Source organism: Mustelus asterias, chromosome 20 (genome assembly GCF_964213995.1).
Source record: "Mustelus asterias chromosome 20, sMusAst1.hap1.1, whole genome shotgun sequence".
In the NCBI taxonomy this organism is placed as follows: domain Eukaryota; kingdom Metazoa; phylum Chordata; class Chondrichthyes; order Carcharhiniformes; family Triakidae; genus Mustelus; species Mustelus asterias.
This window is the reverse complement of record NC_135820.1, coordinates 73,315,276-73,334,515: the sequence shown is the minus strand read 5'-3', so window position 1 is coordinate 73,334,515 and position 19,240 is coordinate 73,315,276. Positions and strand designations below refer to the sequence as shown.

General features: G+C 47.8%; 1 protein-coding gene across 2 annotated transcripts in view; it reads left to right on the top strand.

Moving 5' to 3' along the window:
• Positions 1 to 19,240, top strand: part of LOC144508631 (protein CBFA2T1-like) — a 144,986-nt gene that overhangs the window by 38,792 nt on the left and 86,954 nt on the right. Inside the window, exon 1 of one of the 2 annotated variants that reach the window (XM_078236842.1) lies at positions 2,570 to 2,940. The exons of the other annotated variant lie outside the window; for it this stretch is intronic. The gene's annotated coding sequence lies outside the window, so the exon portion shown is untranslated. Of the gene's footprint in view, positions 1 to 2,569; positions 2,941 to 19,240 lie in introns of those variants that run through there. 2 annotated transcript variants of the gene reach the window in all.

Genomic DNA, 19,240 nt, shown 5'->3' with positions numbered 1-19,240 from the left:
GAGGCAGCAGTGCTAACCACTGTGCCATCCGTGTCTATTGCACAACCGTAGACGGGAGAGAATAGAGGAGGGAGAGAAGGTTGGGGTTCCACTGTATCAGAGGGTTCCTTAATCCAAAAAAGGGTTAAAAACCACTGGTGCTTCCTGTAACTCCCCTGAGGGCCTGCTTTTCACCTGTAAACTTACGCAGTGAACACAGTGCAAGCGACTAGCTAAGGAACTCAGATATTTCACAGGCACATCCCCATGTCCCGCCACCTTGCCATGCTGGGGCTGTAGCTGCATAACATCGCTCTGAGCCATTGCCTGACCCTTTTGCCCACTGCCTGATGCTCAGGTACGGAGATGGAAGGGGCAATAAAATCAAGGTGGCCAACAGGATTTGATTGGTCAGATACGAGGAAATGACTTCCTCAGGTAGAAGAAATTCACAATGCCAAGGCATCCAAGGCTATGGACCGTTGGGCGGCAGGGTGGCACAGTGATTAGCACTGCTGCCTCACAGCGCCAGGCACCCGGGTTTGATTCCCGGCTTGGGTCACTGTCTGTGCGGAGTCTGCACGTTCTCCCCATGTCTGCGTGGGTTTCCTCCGGGTGCTCCGGTTTCCACCCACAGTCCGAAAGACAAAGAACAAAGAAAATTACAGCACAGGAACAGGCACTTCAGCCCTCCAAGCTTGCACCGACCACGCTGCCCGACTGAACTAAAGCCCCCTACCCTTCCGGGGACCATATCCCTTTATTCCCATCCTATTCATGTATTTGTCAAAATGTCCCTTAAAAGTCACTATCGTATCTGCTTCCACTACCTTCCCTGGCAATTTCCAGGCACCCGCCATCCTCTTTGTAAAAAACCTATAAATTTTGTCCCTCGCACCTTAAAACTATAAGTGCTGGTTTAGATGCATTGGCCATGCTAAATTCTCTCTCAGTGTACCCGAACAGGCTGAGTGTGGCGACTAGGGGATTTTCACAGTAACTTCATTGCAGTGTTAATGTAAGCCTACTTGTGACACTAATAAATAAGCTTTAAACTTGAATGCTGGTAAACAGGATTAGAATAGTTAGGTGGTTTATCTTTGACTGGCGCAGGTGTGATGGGCTGAAGGGCCTTTCTCTGTGCTGTATACCGCTATGATGTGTGGGCACAGTTTTAAGATTAGAGCTAGTCCATCCAAAAGTGAAATTGGGGTTGCCAACTGTGATTAAATGGATTTCTGGAGGTTTCATCATCTGACCACGCCCCACGCTAAATACATTGGTCAGTCAACACATCCATCTTGGTGATCTCTTGCCTTCCTATGGCAATTGGAAAGCAAGATGGCTCTTTACCCAATGGATGATTCTTGACTGCTAACCAAACAGCTTCCTCTCCCCTCCACTTTCTACAACTTTCTATATGACAAAGAAAAATGTTCAAGGAAAACAATAAAAAAAATGAGATCTTTCTTCAGGATTGCACATGTCCTGGAAATTGATAGAATCCCTACGGTGCAGAAGGAGGCCATTTGGCCCATCGAGTCTGCACTGACAACAATCCCACCCCAGGCCCCATCCCCACATTTACCCTGCTAATCCTTCTAACCTACACATCCCGGGACACTAAGGGTCAATTTAGTATATCCCAATCAACCTAACCCGCACATCTTTGGACTGTGGGAGGAAATGGGAGCACCCGGAGGAAACCCACGCAGACACAGGGAGAACATGCAAACTCCACACAGACCCGAGCCGGGAATCGAACCTGGGTCCCTGGCGCTGTGAGGCAGCCGTGCTAACCACTGAGCCACCCGTGCCGCCCCCGAGGGGACAATTGGAGCTTTAAGGACTAGCGTCGATAGGTTTTCCTGAGGTAGGGCTTTCCGTGGTTGTAGATGCAAAGGGGGAGTTACGGAGAGCATGAATACAAGTATGGGCTGAGTGGCCTGCAGACATGAAACAGGCCCCTTCGGTGTATCCAGTTTTAAAGTCGCGAATGGGTGCAGAAGCCATGAGCAATTCCCTCTGCTTCTCCTTGACCTTCCTGTCATTGTCCAGGAGGTTATTGAGGTCAGCACGGTGCCTCCCTCACCGCTCTGGCTGGGACCGTTGTACTCAGTGCAGCTCGGGCTTGTGCCTGGGATTGTGCCTTCGTCTTTTAGGCTCTGGAATGGGGGGTGGAGAGGGGGGGGGGGTGGATAGCGGGGAGGGGGTGTGCGGGCATTTAGCTGCTTGTCCCACAGAAGAGTCTGTAAATAATTCTTGAAGGAAGTCTGCAAAGCCTAAGTACTTACAAAAAGAACTCTGTTAAAAAGACTGGGTGGGTTGTGGCCTTTGAAAGGAAACCCCTTAATGATCCAGGGAGAGTAGAAAGTATTTGAGCAGGTCATTCATTTTTTTTTTACTGTTGCCCAGCCAGTTTCACAGGAGAAAGATGCTGTCTGCAAATGAGGTTAATATGTTAAAGGGATCAACGTCTAGACTCCAGGGCTGATTGGCTGAGGTATTATGGAAGGGGGCATGTGTTTGGTGACATCACTTACCAACGAGGGCTTGGAATGATATGTATTTGTCACAAGGCAAGAGACTGGAGCATATGGAGCTGGTCACTGCGACTACACACAGGATCCATCTGGGCTCCATCTGCACTGCATGGTCCAAGCTTCCTAACATTTACAGGGAAGGAGGACAGGGTGGTGGTGGTGGGGGAAGAAAGGAGGAATTAAAAAAAAAGAGGCTGCTGTTTTCAATGGCTCGCAGATGTGATTCTCAACACATGCCCAACATATGTAAGGGAGGAAGGCAAGGAGCTAGTTACAAGACCGCACCGAGGGATGACAGCAGCAATGAGGAACAAAACTGTCCCTCTTCCGTAGACCTCTAGATATTCAGGGGGAAATATCTTGACACTTGAAGGCAGCTAATTCTGCCCTCAGGGGAGGGAGAACGGACTGGCAAAAGGTAAGCTTTCAAGTCTTGCGGGCTTCCTTGCGGGGGTTCCCGGCACTACCTAGTGGCTATTTAGCAATGCTATTATACACCGGAAAAATTGCACAAATAATAACGATGCAGAATTTGAAGGAGTTGCCTCAGATTCGTGCCTGAGGTGGGGAGGAGGGCTGGTAGGAAAAGTACTCAGAATTATTCGTTGTTGCTAGGCTGTTTTTTCTCTCTGTGTGTGTGCAGTCCTGTATTGTGGATACTAATTAAATCTCTCTGTATTCTAATCACTTGGTAGATGCAAAAGGGGGAGGGGGAGGGAACGAAAGCTTAAGCCCAGGGAGGATTTGATTTGATTTTTCTTTCTGCAGCTCCTTGCCTGAAGGAGCTGAAACTCCAGGTGATTGTACGAGGTGGAAGGAGCCGCTTTCTGCATGTGTAAGCTTACTCTCCCACTCCCTCCGCAACCCTCCCCAGGCAGCCAAACGGTGGCCTGTTTCTCTTTTAGAACTGAGCGGTGCACCTTTCGCTTCAGTGGAGAGGCTGAGAGATTATTAGGGGTCGTGGGGAATGGGTGAGATGAGCGACCTTCCAGTTTCCGGAATCTTATCGCAAATTCCCCAGTTTCAATTTCTCTTTAAACTGTTGCAGTTTTGTTATTGATGTGTCACACTGAGGGGTCGTGGTGTGTCCGCGTCCACTTGAATCGCACCAGACTTCCCTCCTTCACCTTGTAGATTCTGCCCCTTCTAAAGTTGGGTCCTGGGCAGAGAAACGCGTCTGGAGCTGTGTGACATTAGGGCGGTCGCAGGTCGACCCTGACACTGATTTCGGTGGCAGCAACCTCAGGCGATGGGCGAAACATGCTTTTCAAGTGTTCCTGCTCGTGTCTGAGATCCCCCTCCACTGTAGCACCACTCCCCACTCCCCTTTCACATTAGGGTGGGTTTCAGCTTCTAGAACACTCTGTGCTTTACATCCAAACTGTAAATAGGAACATACAGCAAAGGCCATTCACTCCATTGTGCCAATGCTGTCTCTACGGAGGGAGCAGTCGTATTTGGTCCCACGCTATTTTAAAAAATGTATTAATGTCACAAGTAGGCTTGCATTAACACTGCAATGAAGTTACTATGAAAATCCCCTAGTCGCCACACTCCGGCGCCTGTTCGGGTAACACTGAGAGAGAATGCACCCTAACCAGCACATCCTTTGGAGGAAACCGGAGCACCTGGAGGAAACCCACGCAGACACGGGGAGAACATGCAAACTCTACACAGTCAGTGAACCACGCCGGGAATCGAACCCAGGTGCCTGGCGCTGAGAGGCAGCAGTGCTAACCGCTGTGCTACCATTTTGTCCGTAACCCCCGAGGTTCCTCATTCCCTGTACCTGCTCAAACTAATTATGACATTATCATTCACCAGCTTTTCCAAGACAGAATTCCAAATCCTGTCAGTTCTTGGAGTGGATTCAATTCTCCTTACCTCCTCACCTGGCATGCAATCTTACCCAAAAAAACATTTTAAAGCCTTGCCTTGGGTTCTCTCCAATGCTGTTGATTTTGGGTTGGGATGTACAGTGGACAAGAGGGAGAAGCCTTAATGTAACAACCACAAGGCAGTGTTCATGGTCACAGCATGGTCCAAAGCACTTTACAGCGACGTACCTTTTTGAAGTGGAGGAAACGCAGATTCCTTTCCGTGCTAAGCAAGCTCCCACAAACAGAAATGCGATAACGCCCGCTCAATCTGTTTGTACTGATGATGGTCGAAGGTCTTATCTGAAGGATGGCACCTCTGACAATGCAGGGCTGCCTCAAGTGCTGCACTGGAAAGTCAGTCTGGATTTTATTTCCACACATCTCTCCAGCGTAGCAGTCAGGGTGCTGTCCAGGCATGCACTTGAGCTGAAGACTTTGTTACAACAACGCAGCAGTGAGATACGGCCAGAAGGTTTTCTGATGTTGTGAGGCTTTCCCAGGGGTCAATAGGTCACTGTCCCATGTTGCTTTGTGAGCTCTTGCTTTGACCTTCTTGAATGAACCAACGCACGTGTGATAACACGGAAATCATCCTCCACAGTCAATCCCTGATTTGCTGGAAATCCCCATGATTCTCTCATTCTTTAGAATTCAGCCCTTGCCGAGAGACTGACAAGTGGATGATGAGGCATGGCATCATGGGTAATGATCCCTCTCAGAGCGCAGCTGAAGACCGTTACAATGGGGCTAATGTCCTTAACAGAGTTCATAAGTTCATAAGATATAGGAGCAGAATTAGGCCAATCGGCCCATCAAGTCTGCTCTGCCATTCGATCATGGCTGATATGCTCCTCATCCCCATTTTCTTGCCATCTCCCCATAACCCTTCAACCCATTACCAATTAAAAATCTGTCTAACACCGCCTTAAATTTACCCAGCATCCACCATACTTTGGGGTAGCAAATTCCACAGATCCTCCCACAACCCTTTGGGAGAAGTAGTTCCTCCTCAACTCTGTTTTAAATTTGCTACCCCTTATCCTAAGACTATGACCTCTCGTCCTAGAATGCCCCAAGAGGAAACATCTGCTCCACATCTACTTTATCCATACCTTTTATCATCTTGAATACCTCAATTTGATCTCCCCTCATTCTTGTAAATTCCAGAGAGTCTAGGCCTAGACTGTTCAATCTCTCTTCATACGACAAACCCCTCATCTCTGGAATCAATCCAGTGAATTGGCTTTGAGAAGACCACTGGAACTTCATGGGCCACTCTTGTCTTTAATGCCCCTTGTACCATTCCGTGGCCACTACCTAACCAGAACGGGCTCTCCAGTACACGCCACATCATGTGTCCCATTGTGGTCATAACTGTACAATTTTCAACCCATATGGACATTTCTGGTGTGGAGAATGACAAGAAAAGTTCAGTGTCACAAGAATCACCAAGTAGAACTGATCAGTGAGGTCTTAACCTGTTGGAATAATCCTTCTCTGTCATCATGACCATCTCCTTGCCCTGCACCTCCAGTCCAAACCCATCCTTGAACATCACACCAGACTTCTTGAGCCTGACATCACTGTGCAAGGCATAACCTTCTAATTAAATGAGTTGGCAAGAATTATGTGCATATTTTTCTGTGTGGTCATAATCTTCATGACTCGTGAAATGGAATAATCTCCATTAATGCCTTAAAGTCCAAAGTTTTTGTTCAGTTCATTCTCAGGATGTGGGCTTCGCTGGCAAGGCCAGTATTTATTGCCCTTCCATACTTGCCCTGAGAAGATGGCTGCCTCTTTGTAACCTTGGTGCAATTGAATTCAAGGCACAGAAACAGGCCATTCGGCCCAACTGGTGCATGCTGGTGTTTATGCTCCACATGAACCTCCTCCCACTTTAACCCTATTGTAACATTCTTCTATCTCATTCGTCTTCATGTGCTTGTAAAGGCAGCTATATACTCTTCACATCAACTACTCCTTGTGGTGGTGAGTTAATTTCATAGAACCCCTACAGTACAGAAGGAGGCCATTCAGCCCATCGAGTCTGCACCGACCACAGTCCCACCCAGGCCCTATCCCCATAAACCCATGCATTTACCCTAGCTAGTCCTCCTGACACTAAGGGGCAATTTAGCACGGCCAATCCACCTAACCCGCACATCTTTGGACTGTGGCAGGAAACCGGAGCACCCGGAGGAAACCCACACAGACACGGGGCATACGTGCAGACTCCACACAGACAGTGACCCAAGGCCAGAATTGAACCCAGGGCCCTGACGCTGTGAGGCAGCTGTGCTAACCACTGTGCCACCGTGCCAGCCAAAAAGTTCCACGTTATAAGCACACTCAAGTAAAATCAAAAGTACCTTCCAAATTTGCAACGGAATTATTTGCAACTTTTCTCTCAATGCCCATCTTAAATTGATGAAACAGGGTTCTGGGCTCCCTGCAGTTTGCCACTTCAGAGGGCAGTGAAGTGTTGACCACCTTGGTGTGGGACTGGAGTCACAACCTGGTCCCTCCCTAAAGGATGTTAGTGGGTTTTGTTCCAACAATCTGACTGCCTTGTGGGCATTTTTACCGATTTCTAATTTCAGAATGGACGTAAACCAAGTTACCCTTTCTTCACAATGGGGTAGACCTTGACTTTGGGCAATAATGAATAGGAGCCAACTCCCACCAACTCTCCTCATTTAGTTTCCATTGAAGTCTGTTTGCTGTTGTCCATTTTACAATTACTCACACTGTGCTGCTTCCATGTTTGGCCATGCTAAATTGCCCTTTAGTGTCCCAACATATGTAGATTAGGTGGATTAGCCGTGGTAAATGTGCGGAGTAATGGGGATTGGGGCAAGCAGATGGGTCTAGGTTAGATGCTGAGTCTGTGCAGACTTGATGGGCCGAATGGCCTCCTTCTGCACTGTAGGGATTCTATGCTTCTGCCCATTGTTAAAAGAAAGAAAGATTTGTATTTATATATCGCCATTCATGATTACAGGCCATCCCAAAGCACCTGACAGCCAATGGAGTACTTTTGAAGTGAAGTCATTGTTGTAATGTGGAATTGGCCATGCTAAATTGGCCGTGCTAAATTCTGCCTTAGTGTACCCGAATGGGCGCTGGAGTGTGGCGACTAGGGGATTTTCACAGCAACTTCATTGCAGTGTTAATGTATGCTTACTTGTGACACTAATAAATAAACTTAAGGTTATTGTCTTCTTCTACTCCTGTGGTGGTGCTGTCAGCTGCTATTGGGTTTTTGGCACAATCATTGGTGAACAGACTGTTATGGGGTCAATGCTGTGACTATGTGGACCCAGGTATGGTGCAGCAGACAAGCCTGTAGTCTGATGCCGTTGCCCAGGTACCTCAGCATTGCTAATGTTATTACTTTGAGCAGATGTAAGGGGTAATGTGCCACTCACACCTGCGTGGAATCCATTTGGTTTTAGATGTGGAAACGGAGTCAATGTTCTGTGCAGATCTAATTATCTATCGTCTTTATACCATTCTCCTGTGAACTGGATTACAACACCAAAGCATTTTATGAAACATTATTGCTATAAGGAAGCTTCCATTACAATAACTATCATTTTGCTATCTGTTCATTTTTAAACTTCCCCCTCACCCCCATGCACAACAGACATTCTCTCTTCCACCTTCCTCTGTCGGGAAAAAGATACAAATGTCTGAAAACAAGTACTAATAGACTCAAGAACAATTTCTTCCATGCTGCCATCAGACTTTTGAACAGTCGTAACATATCACACAATCCCTACAGTGCAGAAGGAGGCTATTCGGCCCATCGAGCCTGCACCAGCCACAATCCCATCCAGGCCCTATTGCCGTAACCCCACATATTTAAGCTGCTAATCCCCTTGACACTAGGGTCAATTTAGCATGGCCAATCAACCTAACCCGCACATCTTTGGACTGTGGGAGGAAACCGGAGCACCCGGAGGAAAGCCACGTAGACATATGGAGAGAACGTGCAAACTCCACGCAGACAGTGACCCGAGGCCAGAATTGAACCCGCGTTCCAGGCACTGTGAGGCAACAGTGCTAACCACTGTGCCACCGTGCCGCCCATTCTCACTGATGTGTATTGGCAGCTCGTCATTGGACTATTAAATTTAAAATTCTCGTCTTTCGTGCCCTTTCTACCCCTCCATGGCCACTCCCTAACCTTGATGTGGAGATGCCGGCGTTGGACTGGGGTGGGCATAGTAAGAAGTCTCAGAACACCAGGTTAAAGTCCAACAGGTTTATTTGGAATCGCGAGCTTTCGGAACACTACTCCTTCATCAGGTAAGTGTGATGAGTATGATTACTCATCTGATGAAGGGGCAGCGCTCCGAAAGCTCGTGATTCCAAATAAACCTGTTGGACTTTAACCTGGTGCTGTGAGACTACCACTCCCCAACCAGTCTGCAGTCTCCTCCAACCTCCCTCCCAGCAATGTCATCCTTTCGGACTTGCTGCCTCATGACTCTCTGTGAAGCCTTGGGATGTTTTCATGGTGACTATCTCAGTGCAAGTTGTTGTTTGTATCACATTCTTTGCTGAACATCCATGAATATTTAAAAACCAAATGCGATTATTTTTCTGGTGATTTCATGATAGTCGGGTGAGATCTTGCACGGATTAAGATAAATAAAGGCATCTACAAATTCTCACACATTAAACTCAATGGAGTACCAATACTGCTATCTTATCAAAAGAAGGCAGTGTGCATAGTTTACATAGTTAACTAAAGTTTTTTTCTTCATTTCCCAGGGAGTTTGGTATTTTAGTGAAGTGATTATGTTACTGGATTAGCCTGCTAGACCCTTGCACCAATGATACTGAGTGCACGAGTTCAAGGATTAGGTATTTAATTACTTTTTATTCATTCAGTGGATGTGGGTGTCGCTGGCTGGGACAGCGGTTGTTGCCCAATCTTAAGAGGCTTTTCTCCCAGGGTGGAAGTGTCAATTACAAGGGGGCACAGGTTCAAGGTGGGAGGGGGAAAGTTTAAGGGAGATGTGCGGGGGGAAGTTTTTCATGCAGAGAGTGGTGGGTGCTTGGAACGCGCTGCCAGAGGAGGTGGTGGAAGCAGGCACATTAGCAACATTTAAGAGGCATCTGGATGGGTCCATGAATAGAGGGATACGGACTGGGTATGGGCAGAAGGTCTTTTTCAGTTTAGTTAGGGCATCATGATCGGTACAAGGTTGGAGGGACAAAGGGTCTGTTCCTGGGCTGTACTTTTCTTTGTTGGTGCAGTCTCGATGGGCCGAATGGCCTGCTTCTGCACTATAGGATTCTATGATTCTCATAGTTGTTTTCAAATTTGGGCGGCACGGTAGCACAGTGGTTAGCACTGCTGCTTCACAGCTCCAGGGTCCCGGGTTCGATTCCCGGCTCGGGTCACTGTCTGTGTGGAGTTTGCACATTCTCCTCATGTCTGTGTGGGTTTCCTCCGGGTGCTCCGGTTTCCTCCCACAGTCCAAAGATGTTCAGGTTAGGTTGATTGGCCAGGTTAAAAATTGCCCCTTAGAATCCTAAGATGCGTAGGTCAGAGGGATTAGCGGGTAAATATGTGAGGTTAGGGCCTGGGTGGGATTGTGGTCGGTGCAGACTCGATGGGCCGAATGGCCTCCTTCTGCACTGTAGGGTTTCTATTTCTATGATTCAAATTCCTTCAGGCCTTGCCCCTCCGTATCTTGGTAACCGCCTCCAGCCTCACAACCCTCTGAGATATCTGCTCTCCTCAAATTCTGCCTTCTTGGACATCCTGAATTGAATTACCTCACCACTGGCAGCCATGTCTTCAGTTGCCTCGGCCCCGAGCTCTGGAATTCCCTCCCTGAACCTCCCTAAATGCAATGCCGACACACCATGCTGACTCACTGCTGCCAGGTCCAACTCTTGGAACTTCCTTCCTGACAGCTCTGATGTTTAATGCACCACATGGTTCAACAAGGTCGCTCAAGGACAATTGGGGAATGGGCAACAGAGGCCCGCCCTGCCAGCAATGCTCACAGCCCATGCATGCGTTTTGATGGGGGAGGCAGCAAGGTGAGATAGTGTAAGTGGAGCCGACGCCCGTTGAATGATGACAATGAGCTATTGATCTGGCACCTGTAACAGAGAATCTTAACTCATCAGTGAAAGCACTGGGTGGTGTTGGTTAGAGGGCACTGTCCCTGGTACTGCTTCCTTTCTCTTTTTCTGACTGGCTTACATTCACATGAGTGCCAATTGATACTAGCCAAGTGGGCATTGTTCCCTTGCCAATGTTGGCAAGCTATTTTTTATCCTGAGTGACTTCATGCACAAAGATTCCTACCATAAATTGCTTTCTGTCAGCTCAGCAGTGATGACGGGGTTAAATGAATTCACTCCCCTGCCGTTCTGAACTAGCCTTGGCCACCGGAGTCACCCAGACGCTTCCTGTGACAAATCTCTCTTCACATTGTCTGCGCAGAATTTCCTTGGTCTTCCTCAGCATCTTGTTCCATGTACCTTGCCATGTGGGTCTACGGAAAGTCTTCTAACCGTCTCCATTCCAGTCAGGATAATGACCTGAATCTTAGAATCCCTGCAGTGCAGAAGGAGGTCATTCGGCCCATCGGGTCTGCACCGACTCTCCGACAAAGCATCTTACCCAGGCCCTGCACCCTGCCCTCTCCCCATAACCCCACACATTCACCCCGCTAATGCCTCTAACCTGCACATCTTGGGACTGTGGGAGGAAACCGGGGCACCCGGAGGAAACCCACGCAGACACGGGGAGAATGTGCAAACTCCACACAGACGGCGACCCAAGCCGGGAATCGAACCCAGGTTTCTGATGCTGTGAGGCAGCAGTGCTGACCACTGTGCTACCGTGCCGGGAGTTAATGACTGACTCTCCATTTTCAGTGTCAGATAAGGCTCTGGGTACAGCACTGTCACTTCTGGGTCAAAAGGCTATGAATTCTGCTCACTCCAGAGAAAATCATAGAGTCATACAGTATAGAAGAGGCCTTTCAGCCCATCAACTCTGTACCAACATGACCTCACTAAATCTACACTGATCACACGTTCCAGCACTTGGTCCATGGCTTGAATGTGGTGACATTTCAAGTGCTCATCCACGTACTTTATATATTGTGAGGTTTCCTGTCTCTACTACTGTCCCTGGCAGCGCATCCCAGACACCCACCATCGTCTGAGTGAAAAATGTTTTCCACAAATCCCCTCTAAACCTCCTGTCTCTCACATTAAAGCTATGCCCCCTTGTTATTGATCAGGTGGAACAGCTGCTCCCTACTCGCCCTGTCCATACCCCTCATCATCTTGTACATCTCAATCATGTTTCCTCTCAGCCTTCTCTGCTCTACAGCAAACAATCCAAGCCAATCTGGCCTCTCCTTATAGCTCAAATGCTCCATCCCAGGCCACACACTGGGGTGGCACAGTGGTTAGCACTGCTGCCTCACAGCGCCAGGGACCCGGGTTCAATTCCACCCTCGGGTCACTGTCTGTGTGGAGTTCGCACGTTCTCCCTGAGTCTGCATGGGTTTCCTCCGGGTGTTCCGGTTTCCTCCCACAGCTCAAAGATGTGTGGGTTAGGTGGATTGGCCGTGCTAAATTGACCCTAGTGTCAGGGGGATTAGGAGGGTGAATATGTGGGGTTATGGGGAATGGGACCTGGGTGGGATTGTGGTCGGTGCAGACTCGATGGGCCAAATGGCTTCCTTCTGCACTGTTGATTCTATGAAACCCCTCTGCACCCACTCCCGTGCAATCACATCCTTCCTATAGCGAGGTGACCAGAACTGCACACGGTGCTCCAGCTGTGGCCGAACGTCTGGACTGGCACTCCAGGGCAATACTGGGGTGGAACTTTCTGCCCCGCAGGCACCAAGGCATGTTTCCCAACGGCAGAGGTAGATCACCACTGGCCACCAGCAGGATCTTCTAGTACTGCCGATGTCCAGAGTATTAAACTGTTAAACCGAGACCTCATCTGGCCTCTCAGCTGGATATAAAAGATCCTGTGGAACTATTTTGAAATCACTCCAATATGTAACCCCCCCCATCAACGACTAAAACAGATCACTAGTCATTGCCACATCATTTCTTTGTGGGATATTGCTGTGCACCATTTGCTCTGTAGGGGGACCTGACACAGCTGGAATCATTCCTGTTGGAGCTCAAGAAAGTTAGTGGAGATTTAGTGGGGCGGCACAGTGGTTAGCACTGCTGTCTCACAGTTCCACGGACCTGGGTTCAATTCCCGGCTTGGGTGGGTTAGGTTGATTGGCCATGCTAAATTTTGAGACTTTTGAATGGACCTACCTTGCATTAAGTTGATCTTTCTCTACACCCTAGCTATGATTCTTTCTCTACACCCTAGCTATGATTCTTTCTCTACGCCCTAGCTATGACTGTAACACTGCATTCTGCACTGTCTCATTTCCTTCTTTATGAACGGTATGCTTTGTCTGTATGGTGCGCAAAAAACAATATTTTTCACTGTATACTAATACATGTGACAATGATAAATCAACTAAATTGCCCCTTGGTGTCCTGGGATGTGTAGATTAGAGGGATTATGTTTGGGGATGTGGGGATCGGGCCTGGGTGGGATTGTGACTGGTTCAGGCTCGATGGGCCAAACAGCCACCTTCTGCACTGTAGAGATTCTATGATTTGAGAGGTGAGTTCAAAGTTATGAGGTGTTCTGACAGAGTAGGAGAGACTGTTCCAGTTGGCAGAAGGACAAGGATTGAAGATAATTGACAAAAAAAATTCCCTGGCGGTTATTTGGAATATTTTAAAAGAAGAAATTTCTTGGAAGGCTGTGGCGAAAGAACAAGGGAGTGGAAGCAATTGAATAATTCTTTAAAAAAAGCACCACAGGCATGATGACCTCCTTCCGTGCTGTAGGATTCTCTGATTTACCTCAATAACAATGGCTGCTTTTGATAAAGGATAATTAGCAGGGAAATGTTCTATCATTAGCAGGGACTCAAGAGGAGTCTTATACAGATGACACACTGGACAGATATGGGCTTGGACTTGGAAAGAAAATCTTGCAAGCCTCTCTCTTTCCAAGCCCATATCTGCCCAGTGTGTCACGTGGATAAGACTCCTCTTGAGTCCCTGCTAACGATAGGTGCGAGTGCCAGAGGTGGGAGGAAAATGTGCCTCGCCTGTGAATGATGGATGAAAGAATGCAGAGGAAGCTCCCTCCGAGATGCATTTTGTCTTTTATTGCTCTGCTGTGCGGGGAAATTAAGCGGGTTTGATGGAAGATATGAAATATATTTTTGGAGTTTGATTGTCCAGCAGGGAACCTGCCAGCCGTGGTTACAAAATCACCAGGCCCGATGCTGGATACAAGCGTACTTTTAATAAAATTTATTTACTTTTCCCAGACGGTGCCATTTTACTTCATCACTTTTCGTGTTTACTTTCCTTTAATATTTTAGTTATTTTCTCTCTTTTTTTTCTTTCAAAACCTATCTGTGTTTGTTATACGTGTAGAGAAACAAGGATTTGATAAGATCATGATTGATCTGATAGTAATCTTAAATCTGCGTCCCGCCAACCTCCAATAAGACTTTAAGGCCATAAGATATAGGAGCAAGTTGGGCCATTTGGCCCATCGAGTCTGCTCCACCATTCAATCATGCCACACAAGTTTCTCAACCTCATTCCCCCGCCCCTTTCCCCCGTAATGTTTGGTCCCCTTACCAATCAAGAATCTATCTATCTCTGTCTTAAATACGCTCGATGACCTGGCCTCCACAGTCCTTTGTGGCAATGAATTCCACAGGTTCACCACCCTCCGGCGGAAGAAATTCCTCCTCATCGCAAATGTGATAGTGTAACAGAGCCCGTGCTCACCAAGAATCTATCCAGATGTTCAAAGGGCTGTATTTTCCATCCCTTCTTGCTGACAGGATCTTCCAGTCCTGCGGAAGGCGAACCCCACCCCCCGCCCTCCCCCAAAGCTAATTGACAAAAAAAATCTATGGAGGTTATTTGGAATATTTTAAAAGAAGAAGTTTCTTGGAAGGCTATGGCAAAAGAAGGAGTGGAAACAATTGAATAATTATTTTACAAAAGCACCATAGGCAGGATGACCTCCTTTCGTGCTGTAGGATTCTCTGATTTATATGATATAGTCATAGGATCATAGAAATTTACAGCATGGAAACAGGCCCTTCGGCCCAACTTGTCCATGCTGCCCCTTTTTTTTAAACCCCTAAACTAATCCCAGTTGCCCGCATTTGGCCCATATCCCTCTATACTCATCGTACCCAAGTAACTATCTAAATGCTTTTTAAAAGACAAAATTGTACCCACCTCTACCACTACCTCTGGCAGCTTGTTCCAGACACTCACCACCCTCTGTGTGAAAACATTGCCCCTCTGGACCCTTTTGTATCTCTCCCCTCTCACCTTAAACCTATGCCCTCTAGTTTTAGACTCCCCTACCTTTGGGAAAAGATAATGACTATCTAGCTGATCTGTGCCCCTCATTATTTTATAGACTTCTATAAGATCACCCCTCAGCCCTCCACGCTCCAGAGAAAAAAGTCCCAGCCTCTTCCTATAACTCAAACCATCAAGTTCCGGCAACATTCCAGCCTATGATATATATGATATATGAATATGGTATGTGAATATGATTTATTTCTTGATTAATAAGGGGATCAGGGGTTATGGGGAAAAGACAGGAGAATGGGGATGAGAAAAATATCAGCCATGATTGAATGGCGGAGCAGACTCGATGGGCCGAGTGGCCTAATTCTGCTCCTATGTCTTATGGTCTTATGGTCACCCGGCAGCAGGTTCTCCAGTAAAGGGACATGTGAGTTACGCAAAGAGCCGTAGATATCAGTGGGACTGGAAGATCCCACTGACGGCCAGTGATCAGCTGCCTCTGCCGCCGGGATAACATGCAGCGGCGGGGCTGGAAAATCCCACCCGAAGGCTCTGCTTCCGGCTTTGTGCAACTAGTTCTCTCCACATTGCTGTCTAGCTGTGGGATACTTTCTGCTCATTCTCTCTTCTTCGGTCTGTCCAATTCCAGGGGAGAAGATGTCTGAGTCCTGAGTACTCATTGGTCAGAGATTTCCTGGGTGAAGAAGAACATTGAGTGAAGGGAATAAAGACACAAGAAAACAAACCCATCAAATTGTCTGATGGCTAGCATTGTTTCCCGGTTACACACCGAAACAGATCATTGAGCCGCAATGGTTCCCAAAGGGGTGGGCGGCACGGTGGCACGGTGGTTAGCACTGCTGCCTCACAGCGCCAGGGACCCAGGTTCCATTCCAGGCTCAGGTCACTGTCTGTGCAGAGTCTGCACGTTCTCCCCGTGTCTGCGTGAGTTTCCTCCGGGTGCTCCGGTTTCCTCCCACAGTCCGAAAGACATGCTGGTTAGGCGCATTGGCCAGGCTAAATTGCCCCTTAGTGTCCCAAGATGTGTAGGTTGGGGGATTAGTGAGGTTAATGTGTGGGGTAATGGGGATAGGGTGGGGGAGAGGGCCTAGGTAAAATACTCTGTCAGAGAGTTGGTGCAGACTCAATGGGCCGAACGGCCTCTTCTGCACTGTAGGGATTCTGTGATAGGTCGACATGCATATGTCCCATACGAGCCTCCTTCCTCTCACTTCATCTAATCCCATCTAATTCCATTCTTCCCTCCACCTTGCGGTTATCTAACTTCTCCTCAATGTCAGCTTTGCTATTCGCCTCACCGACTCCTTATGATAGTAAGATGATCCTCATTCTAGTGACGCTTTCAAGGATGGCTGCATTCAAGATGACAAAACCAGAAGGCCATTCAGCCCCTCTAGCCTGTTCTGCCATTCACTCAGATCACGGGTGATTTGCGTCTTTTGTCCAGTTTTGTTATTTTAGGCAGCTCTTCCTCGAGGCTTTTCACTGCCTGGTTGATGCTCTGCAACTACATACCCGCAAAAAAAAAACAAGTATTTCCACCTCATTGAGGAAGCTTCAGGCCAATCCACATCCAACAAGCTGCTCTGAAAACTCTGCTCACATTTCGACAGTGCGCCGCAGCAGCTGAGGTAATCCCAACAATCGACAACATTCAAAATCAAATATAAACATCCTGATAGAAAAAGCCAATTCGTCCCCATCTCCCAAAGTTAAAAACATCCTTAAAAAAGTTTCCAGGATCTGAATTTGGACCTACAGTTTTGTAAAAGATGGACCAGCCCCCCCTTGGGCCAGACCTTACTTGTGTACCAAGTTTCATTGAAATCCGTCCATTAGTTTTGAGATACAGTGGGGGGTGGGGGGAATTTGCTGTCTGTTCACGTCCGCTGCGAATGAGGACAGAGAATTTGGCGCTCAGCCAAATCTTCATTCACTGCAGCAGGACTGGAGAATTCCACTGGCGTGAACGGCTGGAGAATTCTGGCCATATTGTTTGGAGACAAACCGAATATAAAAAACAGAAGCGAAACATTACCTTGGTCCACCTTCAGTGCAGGAAGTAGAAAGGTCCTGCATTTATATAGCACCTTGCATACCACCAACCATCTCAAAGTGCTTTACAGCCACTGAAGTATTTTTCTGATGTGTAATCACTGTTGGGAAACGCAGCAACAACTTTGCTCACTGCAAACTCCCTCCCGTAAATAGCAACATGATAATAACTGGATAGTCTTGATTTTGTCAGGGCGATTGCGGGATAAATATTGGGCCAAGACACTGGGAAAACTTTGCTGCTGTTTTTGAAATAGGCCATTGGGATCTTGTACTTCCACCCAAGCAGATCATGGTTTAACATCTCATCTGAAATATGGCACCTCTGACTGTGCAGTCAGTACTGCACTGCTGTGCAGTCAGTACTGCACTGAAGAGGGAGATTGATTTTTGTGCTTAGGTCCAGGTGTGGGATTTGAACCTGGAGCTTGTGGGTCGGAGGTGAGAGTGCTACCAACTGAGCCATGGCCGGCATCGGAGCTGAAATGTTGACCGTTAGCTGATTAACCTCCTGATTTGGTTGACTTCAGTGAGGCATCATAGAATCCATACAGTGCAGAAGGAGGCCATTAGGCCCATTGACAACAATCCCACCCAGATCCTATCCCCGTTAACCCCACGTATTTATCCTGCTAATCCTCCCGACACTAAGGGGTAATTTAGCGTGGCCAGTGCACCTAACCAGCACGTCTTTCGGACTGTGGGAGGAAACCGGAGCACCCGGAGGAAACCCACGCAGACACGTTCGATTCCCGGCTTGGGTCACTGCCTGTGCGTAAGCTGTCAAGTGCACTCAATGATCTGTGTTCCAGTGAGGCAGCAGTGGAGTTTGGTGGGGGGAGGAGGGGGTTGGTGGGCGGTGCACAGCATAGGGGAGTTACTTTAGGTTAAATCTTTCTGGATTAGCGATGGAGAAAATTCACTGAGGGTTTATGAACCCTAATGGTGCAGACTTGCATTTATATAGCGCCTTGAGCAACTTCAGGAAGTCGGCAAACACTTTACAACCAAGGAAATTCTTTCAAAGTGCAGTTACTGTGGTAGGAAATGAGAGCCAGTTTTTGCACAGCAAGCTCCCACAAAGAGCAATGTGATCATGATTGGATAATCTATTGGTTTAGAGATAAATATTGCCCAAGATATCATGAAGAACCCTCTCTGAAAGACTGCCACGGGATCTTTTCCCTTCAGCTGAGAAATCAAGGCGGGTCTCCATACAATACCTGAACAAGAGCATCCCTGACAGAGCATCATTCCCTTTGCACTGCACTGGAGCATCCGCCTCAATTGTGCACTCAAGTCCCTTGAGTGGGACATTGGCACCTAATCCATTGGTTCTGTTTGTCTCAGTCAGAAACTCAGATAAGCTGTCAAGTGCACTCAATGATCTGTGTTCCGATAGCACATCTCAGCTGGGAAGGCAGTGAAGACAGAGGTCCCAGTCTTCCAGAAAGGAAGAATATCACCCAGTTCAAGAGCGGCACAGTGGTTAGCACCACTGCCTCACAGCGCCAGGGACCCAGGTTCAAATCTGGCCTCGGGTGACTGTCTGTGTGGAGTTTGCATGTTCTTCCCGTATCTGCGTGAGTTTCCTCTGGGTGCTCCAGTTTCCTCCTACAGTTCAAAGATCTGCGGGTCAGGTTGATTGGCCATGGTAAATTGCCCCTTAGTGTCAGGGGGACTAGCAGGTTAGATACATGGGGTTATGGGGATAGGGCCTGGGTGGGATTGTTGTCGGCGTAAGTTCAATGGGCCAAGTGGCCTCCTTCTGCACTGTAGGGATTCTATGATTCCTTCCAGAATTCTATCCACCGGAGGAGCCTCAATGTAAATATTTCATTCATGGTGTCACCTTTGACTCTGGGATGATCACCTCATATTCATGACATCACGGAGACTGCCTATTTCCATCTCTGTAACATTGTCCAACATCGCCGCTGTTTCAGCTACCCAAACCCTCGTTCATGACCTTGTTGCTGCCAGACCTATTGAAACTTGCAGGATACTGCGAGGCCTGGATAGAGTGGATATGGAGAGGATGTTTCCACTCGTGGGAAAAACTAGAACCAGAGGGCACAACCTCCGGCTAAAGGGACAGGTTGAGGAGGAATTTCTTCAGCCAGAGAGTGGTGAATCTGTGGAACTCTTTGCCGTAGAAGGCTGTGGAGGCCAGGTCATTGAGTGTCTTTAAGACGGAGATAGATAGGTTCTTGATTAATAAGGAGATCAGGAGTTATGGGGAAAAGGAAGGAGAATGGGGATGAGAAAAATATCAGCCGTGGTTGAATGGCAGAGCAGACTTAATGGGCCGAGTGGCCTAATTCTGCTCCT